This window comes from Psittacula echo (genome assembly GCF_963264785.1).
Source record: "Psittacula echo genome assembly, chromosome: 4".
NCBI classification, from domain to species: Eukaryota; Metazoa; Chordata; class Aves; order Psittaciformes; family Psittacidae; genus Psittacula; species Psittacula echo.
Window position 1 is genome coordinate 27,207,457 of NC_137738.1, and position 13,263 is coordinate 27,220,719.

Sequence of the window (13,263 nt, forward strand, 5' to 3'; positions counted from 1 at the left end):
ATCAAGCACACTATCTTCTGGGATTTTCTCTGTATGAGAAAGGTGTAACTGTGTAGTTGTGGCCATGAAATAGGAGTTTGTCTAGGCTGGAGCCAGTAGAAGCAATAACAAGCACAATAAGACAAGCAGAATTACTTTAGAGCTCTTATAAATTACTGCCCATGTTTTATTTATGTACCAAGGTTGTAAAAGAAGAGTAAAATAAGGAACTCTCTGTCTTCTCTTCCTCAAAAACTAACCTCACCCTCAGTGAAGCCGGGAGAATATTAAGTGAACCCCACAGTTTTGGCTCAAAGCTGCTTGAAAACTGCAGGTGTCCTCAGGAGGGATGTGTGAACAACTAGCACAAAAAATGAGTCCTGTGTTAATAAAATGAAACTAACACATTGCCATGTGAACTTCCAGGAAGCTGGAAACTAAAATAACCAAGCACTTAACTTTGAAGGGGAAACAAACGCATGATTAAACTGAGAAGTGAGTAAAATTTAATTTGCTTTGTCAGGAAGTGGGAGAGTAAGAAAGGCATTTCAGAGAGACTCACTGGAGATTCTGAGAATTATGTGTTTGGAGAAGCTAATTCTGTTCACCAGCCTTCAGTGTTTCCTTCTTGCTTACTCTATGATTATGACATCTTCGACACTTTTATGTTCTTGATGGTAAAGGACTTTCCAAGCTGTGCCAATTAACCCTATGGATACTGTGATTCAGCACACCTTTATCAGATATAAGTCATTCTATGTTCTATGATCTGAACAAATCCAGCAATAATTCCCTCTTGTCAGCTGAGCAGACATAGTTTGTCACTGCTTTGCCAGTTTATACATAAGGTAGTGGGAGCTGTGTGAGAAAGCAATGAATACTCATTTGGACTAATTAAAAGCAAGAGGATTAAGATGAATGTTATTGAAGGAATCGGGTTGACTTTTTGCTAAGAGAAAATTGTTTTGCCACTTTACGATTCTTGGAAGGCATGTTACAGATGCATCCAAGGGTATGGCATGCTTCTGAGAAGAGATTGCAGAAAGGGAAGGCACCCTTAGCAGGGATCATGTCACGTATTCCAAAACTGCTAGGTCCGTGTCATTCAACCCACCAGGTCAACTAAAAGCCACATCCATCTGGGCACTAAAAACTCTTGTTTCATGATACACAGATAAGTAGACATGTAATGCTGTTGGCTGGTCAAATTTGCTCTGTGATTTTCTAATGAAATTTTTGATGGGAAAATGTGTTTCTTGACAAACATTTTTGTGGAAGGTGCTTGCATTTCTTGAAATATCCCTTGAAAATATGGGATGCATGTGGGAATGGGGATGATGAGAAATGCAAATGAAGAATTCCTTTTGAATTCTGTAACGTTTTAAAAGTTTTCAGTATTTTTTTACTTAAAATTTTTGGTGCTTCAGTATCTGTTTCCAATGGGGAAAAAAAAACCAAAACAAAACCACAAACAAACAAAAAAACCACGTGTCCCATCCCGTGTCCGTCCCTCCCCCCCCAACCCCCCCCCCCCCCAAAGCCCAAACAAACAAAAAAAACCCAACCAAACCAGAAAAACAACAATGGAAGGAATCCTTTTTATGAACATTTTATGCAAGAAAACCAGCACACCATTATGCCAAACCCAACAGAGAAGTCAAGAGACTAACTCAAGGTCATGTGGCAAGTCAAGGGTAGAAAAGGAAATTAAATTTCCTATCAGTCTATTCCTTTAAATATGAGCTTTTGATTTCCAGGTACTCTGACATCTTTCTTTCTGTCTATGTGTCATTTTTTAGCTTCACATCCTGTTCTGAATCCATCAAACATACTCTGTTCCCAGTTTTTTGTTAACTCACCTAATTTATCTTCACTGTTTGCCAAAGGCTATAGTACAATTTTCGTTGTAAGTGCCTCCTCTGGTGACTCTGACTTCATTGAAGAAATTCTGGGAAATGCTGCCTTATATCTTTTGCTGTATCCTGTATTCAATCATATTAAAATCATACAATCATTTATTCCTCTCAGTATATTTAAGATACTCTTCAGGATCTGGATTCTGTGTTAGTACTGGAATACACAAAAGGTTGCTTATTTTACTGAGGATAGAGAAGCTGTACTCGAAGATGTTATTTTATGAAATCGGAGCATGACAAAATAAACTTCCTTGTAATATTGCTATTGTGGAAGAATCTAATTCATTGTAAATATCAAGTGCATCTAAGTATTTGAGATCACAAAACCCTGCATATCTCTCTGGTTATATAATTCTTAATGTACACTACAAGCCATTTATCATTAATGACTGGTCTTTTTTATTAATAAGTTGTATTGGTCTTAACAGAGGTCTTCATATTTGGACTGAGAGCAATGAGTCCTGGGAATTTGAACACAATATTTTCCTGTGGCAGCAAGCAATTAGTATTTTGACATTTGTGGGAAGACAGCTGTCAATATCACTCACCTGATATTACTAAGGCAGCCATAATACTATAAAACAATAAAGAAGAAGGAAAAGAAACTTGTTATTGTTTGATTTATTTACCAAAGAGCAAAGGAAGCTACAAAGAGAGGGAGCAAAATGCTTACTCGCAATTAATACAGCAGGCAACATAGATAGTACCATGCCAAAGTAAGTCCGTGCAGAGGGACATGCATTCTGTCAGATCCAATTCAAAGCCAGGACCCAAGTCTAATATATTAGGCAAAGATTAGGAGTGCTGACCACTTATCTGACTTGCCTATGTTAGAATAGAGATCAAGGAGGAGCAGGAAAAAAACTAAGTTATGCTGAAAAAAATTATGCTTGGGCATGAATGAGAGGAGGAAAAAGGAAGTTGCATACAGAAGAAGTGAGACTCTCCTCCCAAACCCCGACTAATATGCCTCACTAGGATAACACAAATGCTTTCAAAAGTATGTTAGCTTAATTTTAAAAACAAACAGAAAACGCAGGAATCTTCCTGGTCTAACAAAAAAATCATAAACAGGTTGTCATAGTCAATCAGGGCATTGTCCATCTGAAGAATACATTGTTCTTTTGGAGAATACTTCTCCCAAAATAAAATGCCAATAGTTGCTATAAATCTCAAAGAATTACAGCTAGAAATATTGCTGGGATTTCAGCTCTTTTTATGTTTTGTCCAGAGACTGAAGCAGGTCCTTTTTTTTATGAACTGTGGGAAATAAATAGCTTACAGCCTGATGTTGAAGAATTGGGATGATATTTAAGTTTGTCTCCCTGGTTTGGCTCAGAAAAAGTAAGGATTTAAGACTAGCTCTTCTGTTCTTCCCAAAGAAGCACGTTACAGCTTTCTGTTTCTTTTGTGCTTTGTTTGATTTTTCATTTTGGTTTGATTTTTTTTTCTGCTGCAGAATAAGAATACTCTTACAAGTTCAGATGCTTTTAAAGCTCTAGGTCTTCCAGATACACAGTACCCAAGAGAAACACCAGTTACTGAATTTTCCCTTTAAAGCTGTATGGTTTGCTAACAGTAGGTAAAAATTGAATGAAAAGGAAATCTATCAGGGACTAGATCAATAAATTGCTTTTCATACTGAGGGTAACTTAATTCATGGTCATAGAGTGTCTTTGTTCAGACTGAGTGTCTGTTGCACGGACAGACGCAGCTGAACAGATGCTGTTTGTTGCACAAATCGTGCTGGGGAGCACAGTAGGTATATACAGTATTTCTCTTCACAGGTGCGCACACAGACACACATGCTCACAAGAACACATGTATATTGTATACATTATATGCAGGCCATATATAAAATTATAGTATAACAGTGCTGGAATTGTATTTTAGCAACACTGCACTTAATAGAGCATATAGGGAAATTGTCCCAGTCTTACAGAGTTTTCTGAAATACAGTTGCTGGGATGGTAGCATGGGGAAAGCCAAGCCACTGTCCAGGACTGATGCACCACCCAGTTTGACCATTTGATCACAAATGAAGAAAAACGTTAGTTTCAACCAATGACTATTTTGTATCCTTCCTATTCCAGCAAAGCTTCTAAAAATTGCTGAGTAGTAAGAAGCCAGCTCCTTACTTCTTCATTACTTTTTTCACCGGAAGAAAAAATAAGAAAAAATAGGAAAGAAAAGCAATTTTTCCTTGGGAACTGTGAGGCCTTGCAACCCTGGCTCAGAATCTCTGGATGATACTTGGCCATGACAATTTATGCTGCTTACTCTGTATTGCTAAAGTACAGGTCAAAAGCTATCATTGCAAAACCTAAAGTTCAAGCCAGGCAGCCACATCACAAAATTAGGGGGTCATTTGTCTGACTTAGACCTGGAATCAGTCCCTTTACTTGATGATTAAGCTATGTATTCTGAAAAAGTAAGTAGAGGTTGTAAGGTCAGCCCAAGCTGACCACCTTGTTTCAGGCAGGCACTGATCAATTCCTTATAAGCAAATTTAGCAATCCAAGACATTGTATTGGAAGCCTTGAGGTTATGCATCTTTTGAGTCTCTCACCAAATCCGTCGAGTTGACTAAGCCTGTACCTTGCTTCTTAACTGTTCAGTCTTGTTTTCCACAGCACAATCTAGTTGGCAATAAAGTCTCATATGCAGATAGCAGGGCAAATGCAATTTGAATTGAAAAAAAAAAAAAAAGTGAGTGCATATGCAACAGTTTCTCACCCACTACTGCACACATAACATTTGTTTGGTTATACTCCTTCACCCACCAAAATGCCTTGAGAACATGTGTTTGTTCAAGATGCTGGAACTAAGTTCAGTAAATATCCATCTGCGTATTAGTCATAAGAGCATTTTGATACAATTAAAGAAGGCACAAATAATAAAATAATCTGTATTCACATATGCCACTGGGCTAGGTTATCTCCTTACGCGTGATAAGGTTCAGGAAAGAAATCTAGTCAAACCATAGACTGTGTGAATACCGTATATTATCAGAAATTGTGATAGTGAGAGCAATAGTAGACATGGGACAAGAGGCGTGCAGGCTTTGTATGTAATGGAAGAAGTCTCTTTTGCCTCTACAAAGCTACAGACAGCTGAATATAACAAAAGCATTTCTAAGGAGTAATTTTCATAACAGTAAGCAAAAGAGGAAGTCCACCATACTGTAAAACTCACAATGACAAAACCAGAAGGCTGCCACTACAGCGTGTTGAGTGCCCAACTACATTTTGGTGGTAGAGTACAGGCCTGTGGCTGTCTCTGGGCAGGATGGACTCTGGACCTGCACTAGCTGAAGGGCAGCAGGATGGAGCTGTTAAGCAAAGGCTGTGTATTTGTAACCAATATTCTTGCCAATTAGACAAATTATTATATCTGTCCGCTGTCACTGGTTCCCTGCTTATTTCATTTATAGGAGTATTTATATTTCCTTAAGAATTTTATAAATCTCCAAACTTCCCATAATCAAATTTAGTTTTATTCATAATTCTATTATTTAGTAATTAAAAAAGCAATGATCATTAATTTATAAATCAATTACTGGGTTTTTTTTAGTAATAGTACTGTTCTTATTGCCATAAAACCAGATGAAATTTTTATAAATATAAGTCTGAAGGCCTTTAATACTTGTTTATGTATACAAATAACTTTGTAGTTACTACTAATATTGTTAGCAATTGCATTAGAGAAGCAACCTACGTATTTCAGTAATGAGCTGAGGTGTACTATTTGCCAGAGATGTTTTCCTTTGGTGAAGACCTGCTAACTTACCTAAATGATAAGCAGAAATTATGCAAGCTTTGCTTAGACCTGACAGCTTTCTAAGGGGTCTATTAAAAGCATATTACCCAGAAGACTGATGATAGCATGATAGAAATAGTGTGTGTATTTCAAAGAAAATGTTTTTGGAAATCTGCAACTATATATGTTGCTGGAAATATTCCCAAGTAAACTCCATTTCTACAGCTCATCCTCAAGAGATGTTATTAACATAGCCATATATTTGTAATAATTATCATGGGAGTATCTGAATTTATTTTAACAGCTGAGTAAATAAGGAGCACTTTCCTGGTAACTGTTGCAGGACTAAGTTCATATTTATCATCCTATATTGATATACTATTAGTCAAATAGTACTTAAAGTAACAGGTATGAGAATAACTATTTTATAAAACTCAAGTGATTAACTATTTTATAAAACTCAAGTGATTTTTCTGTTTCAGACATCTTCAATACAAGCAATCAAGGTAGTCAGATAAATAAACGTGTGACAAATAAACATACCAGCCTATCTACTATGGCTTTGGTATGTTCTGCAGCTCTGCTTCTGCTGTCCTGATGTTACTGAAAATTTGCTTCAGTTGATTATTATGCAAGTATGCTGGAGAGATGTAGCTCTGTGTCATAAAATGATTACTCTGGATTTAACTGCACTGCTTTCATTAAGGTAGAAGGAAATGATGACCTATGTTTCTAATAAGGCTTAGGACAGGAGACTGTGTCTCTAGCCTGGGAATTTTCAAATGATCTCAAGACTTTTTCTAATCTACCTGAGAAGAAAACCTTGATTCCTTTTTCTTTTTTTTTCTTAAAAAAACTCAACAACCAACCAAACAAAAGCAAAACCAAAGAACCAAACAAATAAAACCCACAAAAAAAAAAGGTTTTGCACAAATCTTTCAGCCTGCCCCTTGATTTGTCAGGAATCAAGAAACAATATCATTTCCTTATTAGAAACACTCCTGAAATTTGGACTACATGTGTATACAGAGTAATGTCTGAGCATGTTGTCCCTCCAGTTATGCACTGTGAACATAAGAAAACAATCTATTTGCCCTGACAGAACATTCAGCTGCTTCCTCAGTATATACAATCTTAATTGCTGAGACTGGGACCCAATTTACCTTTTATTTTATTGGACAAAGCAATTGTACCTTCCCTCTCATGGAAACTTAAGTGTGATTGAGAGTTCCCATTTCTCAGCCAAGTATGAATCAGGTCACTATACTGAAGGAGGAAACCTGTCATCCTGACAGTCTTAAAAACACCTTTCTAATATTTTTGATCAGTTTGCTATCCTGTGAAGAAAAAACCAAAAACTCAAAGAAGTCTGAATGAGAGGAAAATCTCTTCCAGAGTATGAAAAAAGCTCTGGGCTCATAGATGCTTATCCTTAGCAGAGCTTTATTTAGATAAAAATAGGTTTTTAAGTGAATTTACTCTCTTTGGAAGTCTTCATTTGTTTTGTTCTTTGTGATTATATTCATTAATCTGCAGAAAATCTACCACATTAATTTTTGAATGCATTGTCCTTATAATTGAAGTAACTATGTTGTATTCCCAAATTAGCAATCAAGGTACCCTCTTACATGCTTTTAAAGCACAACCGTATGCCTCAAAATGATTGTGGAATTGAGGATTCTACTATCATTGTCTCTTTGAGATTTGCAGATAAAATTCATGTTCCATTTACAAGGAGTAAGTAATCTTTCCGAATGTCCTGTTTAACAACTCTCAGATGAATGCTGAAATCAGACTGGGCTCTTTCTGGATACCCAATCTTCAGCCCTGACTTCTGCGATGAGACCTCAGAGGAAAGACTGATTTGGCCACTGAGATACAGCTCAGATCTGGATATGTTTGCTGGCACTTTTAGTACACTGCCCTTCCAAAAGGAGAACCAAACCCCAGTCCTGTTAGGTGTCTAATATTTAACTGACTGCTTTAAGCACTACACTTGCTGAGAAGAAATCAAACAAATTCACAGGGACACTTTCAGATGAAACCAATTTTTAAATAATGTCTTTTCATCCATTTAAGTTGGCATTTTTGAGTGAACATTTAATGCACTTTGAACTGGAAAAGTGAGTCAAAAGCAGTGTAAAATGGGGTCCATTGTAAGTGTCACATTTGCTGTTTGTGCAGGAGTTAGGTTTCCTAATAAAGTTTGTATGATACCTTGTTTTAAAGGTACAGGAAGTTAAAATATATCAGTGAAATAAACATCGCAAGTGAAATCCAGGCACAGGCAGGAATTGAAATTTTTAAACTTTTCAGGCTCTCTGAAGAAACATTTGCAAGAAAATGATGGAAGTTTTACAAGAACTAACAAGAACTCAATCTTAACTTTGTGGCATGGTGTGCTACCTGAGCTGTATATATGCTACATAGGAGTGTTCCTTGACGGTTCCAAGGGATGGATGTACGGCTAATGCAAATTCACATGGGTTTGAGTGGGGAACTTATTCTTGTCAAACATATTAGATTGTTTTCAGTTAAAAACGTAAGTGTGTTGGATAACAGTGTATCATATCAACTTTAAAAATCTTCAAATACTTTGGTCTTGTAGGTTATTTAAGCTGACAGTCTTCATTGTACAACTTAAAATTTGCTTCATTATGTTCAAATAGTGTGATCCTTTTTATGTATAAATATTTCTTTAGTTCCAGAGATTATTGCTTTTGAATAACCCTAAGTATGGTCTGGATAAAATACAAAATGTCCTTATCATAAAAAATAGTAGATTACACAAAAATATGATAAAATGCTATATGTTGCTGAGGACAAAGCAATTATACAGGTTCATCAGAGAGAAAGGCCTTTTGGCATACCTAAAGAAAAAGTCAGACATATAGGAGCTGCGTAATTTGCACACAAATTCCATTGCAGTGTTGAAGCCACAAAGGTGAATATAGTCCTTGGATGTTTGAGCTGAGGATTGGTGGAAGGGATATGGACTTGGCAGTGCTGTGTCATCATGGTGAGATTCCTACAAGGCTGAGACATTCTTCCCAAGCTTCAGGAAATATGCTGAAAGATTAGAAAAGTTCAGTAAAGAGCTACAAACTTGATTTCAGGTCTAGAGAGGATTAAGAGACTCAGGATAGTTAATTAATCTAGCACATGATCATGACCTTCAGAACTACCTCTATGGAGAGAAGACTTCCTATAATGACTTCTTTAATTTAGTAAAATAAGGATAATGAAATCCAATGCCTGGAAATTGAATTTAGACAAATTCAGAATAGAAATTATATGCAATTTAGTAGCACGAGTAAAAAACACTGTACCAATTTACCTAGAAAAATACAGGATTCTCCATCCCTTAAAGCTTTCTATCCAAAAGGTACTCTGCCTAAAAGATACGCTGCAGCTTAAACAGAAGTTACAGTCTATATATCTAAAATATTAGGGATCTTGTCTGACCATATTATTCAGACTAGAGGAGACTCTGCAATAAAGATCACAAAAGCTGGAAGAAAAACCTTTTAAACTCATCTTGTGTTTTGAATTATAATTGTCCTTGTATATGTGGGTGGACAGAAGGTGGGTATATGCGGTTTTGACTCTATTACTCTGGGTTCATATATATCTGTTGCACAGGGAGCACTGTGTGTGAAGAATACTGACATAGTCCTTTAACTGTTGTTGTTTTGCCTTTATATGTTTTAAAAATAAAAACATTCAGATACAAAGAGGTGTTTTGTGATACTTAGCCTACACCCACAGGCACAGAGCTTGACAGAGTCCCATATGGTGAGGTGCTTTAATTTTATTTGTTTTTTCAGAGTTGGGTGTATTGTACTTATTTTTTTCAGGAACGTAATTTTGTTTTTTTAAATTTCTGTGGTTTTTTTGGGGGGGGGGTTAATTTTTATTTTTTTTATATGGCAGCCGCTAAACTGTGAAGAAGCGAATACGGGAGTTCTACCTGCTCTCAGCAAAAAGAATAGACAGTGGAAATTATCTGTAAAAGCCTACTGCTGGGAATTTGCTGTGTTTGTACGAGAGAAGGAAAGCGGGCATAAGAGGCAGAAGTGGTCAATTAATCTCTGCCACTAGCAGACAGGAGAAAGTGATGACCAGTAAGTCAGCAAGAAACATCATGAAAATGATGTTTCTTTTAAGAATGTACTGTCTGTGTATTTCCTAACCTGAAATATGAAATCATAGACTTTGTCATAGAATCATAGAATAGTTAGGGTTGGAAAGGACCTTAAGATCATCTAGTTCCAACCCCCCTGCCATGGGTAGGGACACCCCACACTAAACCATGCCACCCAAGGCCTCATCCAACCTGGCCTTGAACACCGCCAAGGATGGAGCATTCACAACCTCCCTGGGCAAGCCATTCCAGTGCCTCACCACCCTCTCAGTAAAGAATTTCTTCCTTATATCCAATCTAAACTTCCCCTGTTTAAGTTTGAACCCGTTGCCACTTGTCCTGTCACTACAGTCCCTCATGAAGAGTCCCTCCCCAGCATCCTTGTAGGCCCTCTTCAGATAATGGAAGGCTGCTATGAGATCTCCATGCAGCCTTCTCTTCTCCAGGCTGAACAGTCCAAACTTTCTCAGCCTGTCTTCATATGGGAGGTGCTCCAGTCCCCTGATCATCCTCGTGGCCCTCCTCTGGACTTGCTCCAACAGTTCCATGTCCTTTTTATGTTGAGGACACCAGAACTGCACACAATACTCCAAGTGAGGTCTCACGAGAGCAGAGTAGAGGGGCAGGATCACTTCCTTCGACCTGCTGGTCACACTCCTCTTGATGCAGCCCAGCATACAGTTGGCTTTCTGGGCTGCGAGCACACACTGCTGGCTCACGTTAAGTTTCTCATCGACCAACACCCCTAAGTCCTTCTCTGCAGGGCTGCTCTGAATCTCTTCTCTGCCCAACCTGTAGCTGTGCCTGGGATTGCTCTGACCCAGGTGTAAATCTCTATATTCTGATTCTGAAACTGTTAGCTTCTATGAAATTAGGAGACAGTCATAATGATTTGTGTGTGTATGTTGTTTTTTGTTCTTTTTTGGGAGGGGGGAGGTCTGTTTATTTGTTTGTTTGTATTTTTCTGTCTCTGTTTGTTAGATGCTGTATTGCCCAACTTCCAGATACCCAATCCCCAAAGCAGGTCATTGACCTCCACGAAAATGCCAAACTCCAATTCAAAAACTTTCTTCAAGGCAACATGCACAGCTATCCAGAAAAGACATTAAACCACCCTGGCCCAGAGATTCATAGAGGCACTGCGAGACTCAGAGATGACTGCTGCCTTGAGAGGTGCTATCTCAGTAGACAGAGCAGTGACTCCAAACCTGCAGTGACGTAGTAGAGGGTTGAGGGAGGAAAAGCGATTATTGTATCCTTTTTCATGCCAGAGCAGGGTGGCTAGAACATTTGTGCAGGATGCTAGGGACTGAATTTTTATACTGTTTTTAAACTCAGGGTGTCCAAGCAATGTATCCTATTTAAAGAGGATTTCCACAGGGTATATTTCTGTTAAAGGCTTCATTTGGGCCAAGAGTGCATCTTTAAAGCCAATGTCCTCATCACCCTTTGCTATGCTTTGGCTTGCAGTGAGGAACAGCCTGGCAGCACACAAAATTGTGTCCTTCTATGCAAAACTAAGACAGAGAACATTTTCAAGGAGTTTATAGACTACTATAACCACCATAAGGCTTTCAGTCCATGTCACAAGAATTATAGTGGGTTTTGTCAGTGCCTCCTGCTGGAACCATGACATTGTGTAGGAAGCAATGAAAGATTCAGAAAGTGATGAAAGAATCCCAGCACTGAAATCCAAAAGCTTGAGAAGGAATAAGCTGTACAAGCCCAGCTGATACGCTTGGCTGCATTGGTTGCAGATCAGAAGTAGTTCCGGGAGCAGCAGCCGATACTGTTTTTTCTCTAGAAATTATTTAAAAACTCATACATAACTTCCATGAACTTCTTCCAAGGAGCATACCCTCTTTGTGAATTCACAGATCCATTATCCACCTCGAGCCATCCCTTCTAGAAGGAGCAGTGATTGTGTCACACCCCTTACTGAGATGGACATTTAATATACAGGTCTGCATGAATTTTACAACCACTAATAGAAGCCATGTCTACATTCTCTAAGAGTGTGAGATGAATGCCCACTAGTTGGCACGTCTTCCAATTTAGTTTCATCCAAAAAACTCCCCCAGTTCACATGCTCTGAAACTGCTTTATCATGGCAGACCAAACTTTGGTAGGTGGAGACCATCAGGAAATTCACTCTTCTTGATCTGAGCTAATATGGGAATGTCAAGGTACCTTGAATATAGACATGCTAGCTTCTAAATTGGCCCAAGTGTTAGCTAGAAGCTAAACACCAAGATGTTCAAATTGCATCACGTATTCAGTGTAGCAGAAGTTGAGATGTTTGGCTAATTTCTTCATGTGGGAGATGTAAAGAAAATTCAGAGTTAAAATTAAGAGCAAACTAGTTCATATTGCAATTTTGAAATTATTCATCTGAATTTTACTTACGGTTTGTACAAATCATGTCCTTTTTTAGCTCTTGTCTTCAACTATGTGCGGGTAGCATCTTTAGTACAGAGATGGCCACAGTAAGCTTTCAGAAAATTTTGAGGAGACATCAGGTTACAACAAATGGTGGTCAGTCATATGACAACAGAAGGATTTAAGACAAAAGAGAAAAGAAAAAAAAAAAAAAGATAGGTGCATGTGGCAAATCTGCAGTATATTTTATTATCTTCTCATATCAAAACAGCCTATTACTGTTTCTCTTAGGATTAGCATCCTGCATGGAATTTAATATTTGAAGAATTTGGTCTCTATAATCTATGGTAAATTCATGATGTAGTTTTGGACATTTTCCCTAAAATAGGTAAATCATAGCCCTTATTAATTTTTATTGTGGAAAAGAAATTTGTTCTGATCTGTCTCAAAGTTTAATCAGACACACCCCAAACAGAAACAAACACAATAAAAAAATGCATTTAACCCTTAAACGCACTGCCTTTGGTTTTACTTTTTTTGTTTCTTTCTTGGGTATTTTTGAGACATCTTGTTATCAAGTGACAGGATGACTTTGGCCACTGATCACCTTCATTACCTAGGCACAATTTTAATTAGAATCAGCTTCTTTGGATATTAACTGTAACGTTTTCAAATGCTGCTTCAGCATGTAATGACATCATCTACAGAAAAGGGTGGCTTATACCCTTTGGAGCGTTTGGAAATATTGAAGGTAAGGGGAGAGAAAGAGAAAGTCTCCTAGTAGACCATTATTTTTAAGTATTTATATAACATTGTTTGATACTTTTATGATAAAATCTTGATATTTCATAAAAAATGTCTTCTGTCAGCCCAACATTTTCAACTCCATCCTTCAGCTATTTATAGGACATCATGCTTTTGCCATCCCACTCTCCTCGGCCATCTGTTAATCAAGGCATATACATTTAGGAGTCTTTCTTTTGTTTCACCTCATTCTGTCATTTTTCCTGGTTAGTCAAGACCTTTCTCTATCGAGGAAGCAAGCACACAGAAATGAGCACAACAAAAGCAGATCTCAAAAACTCA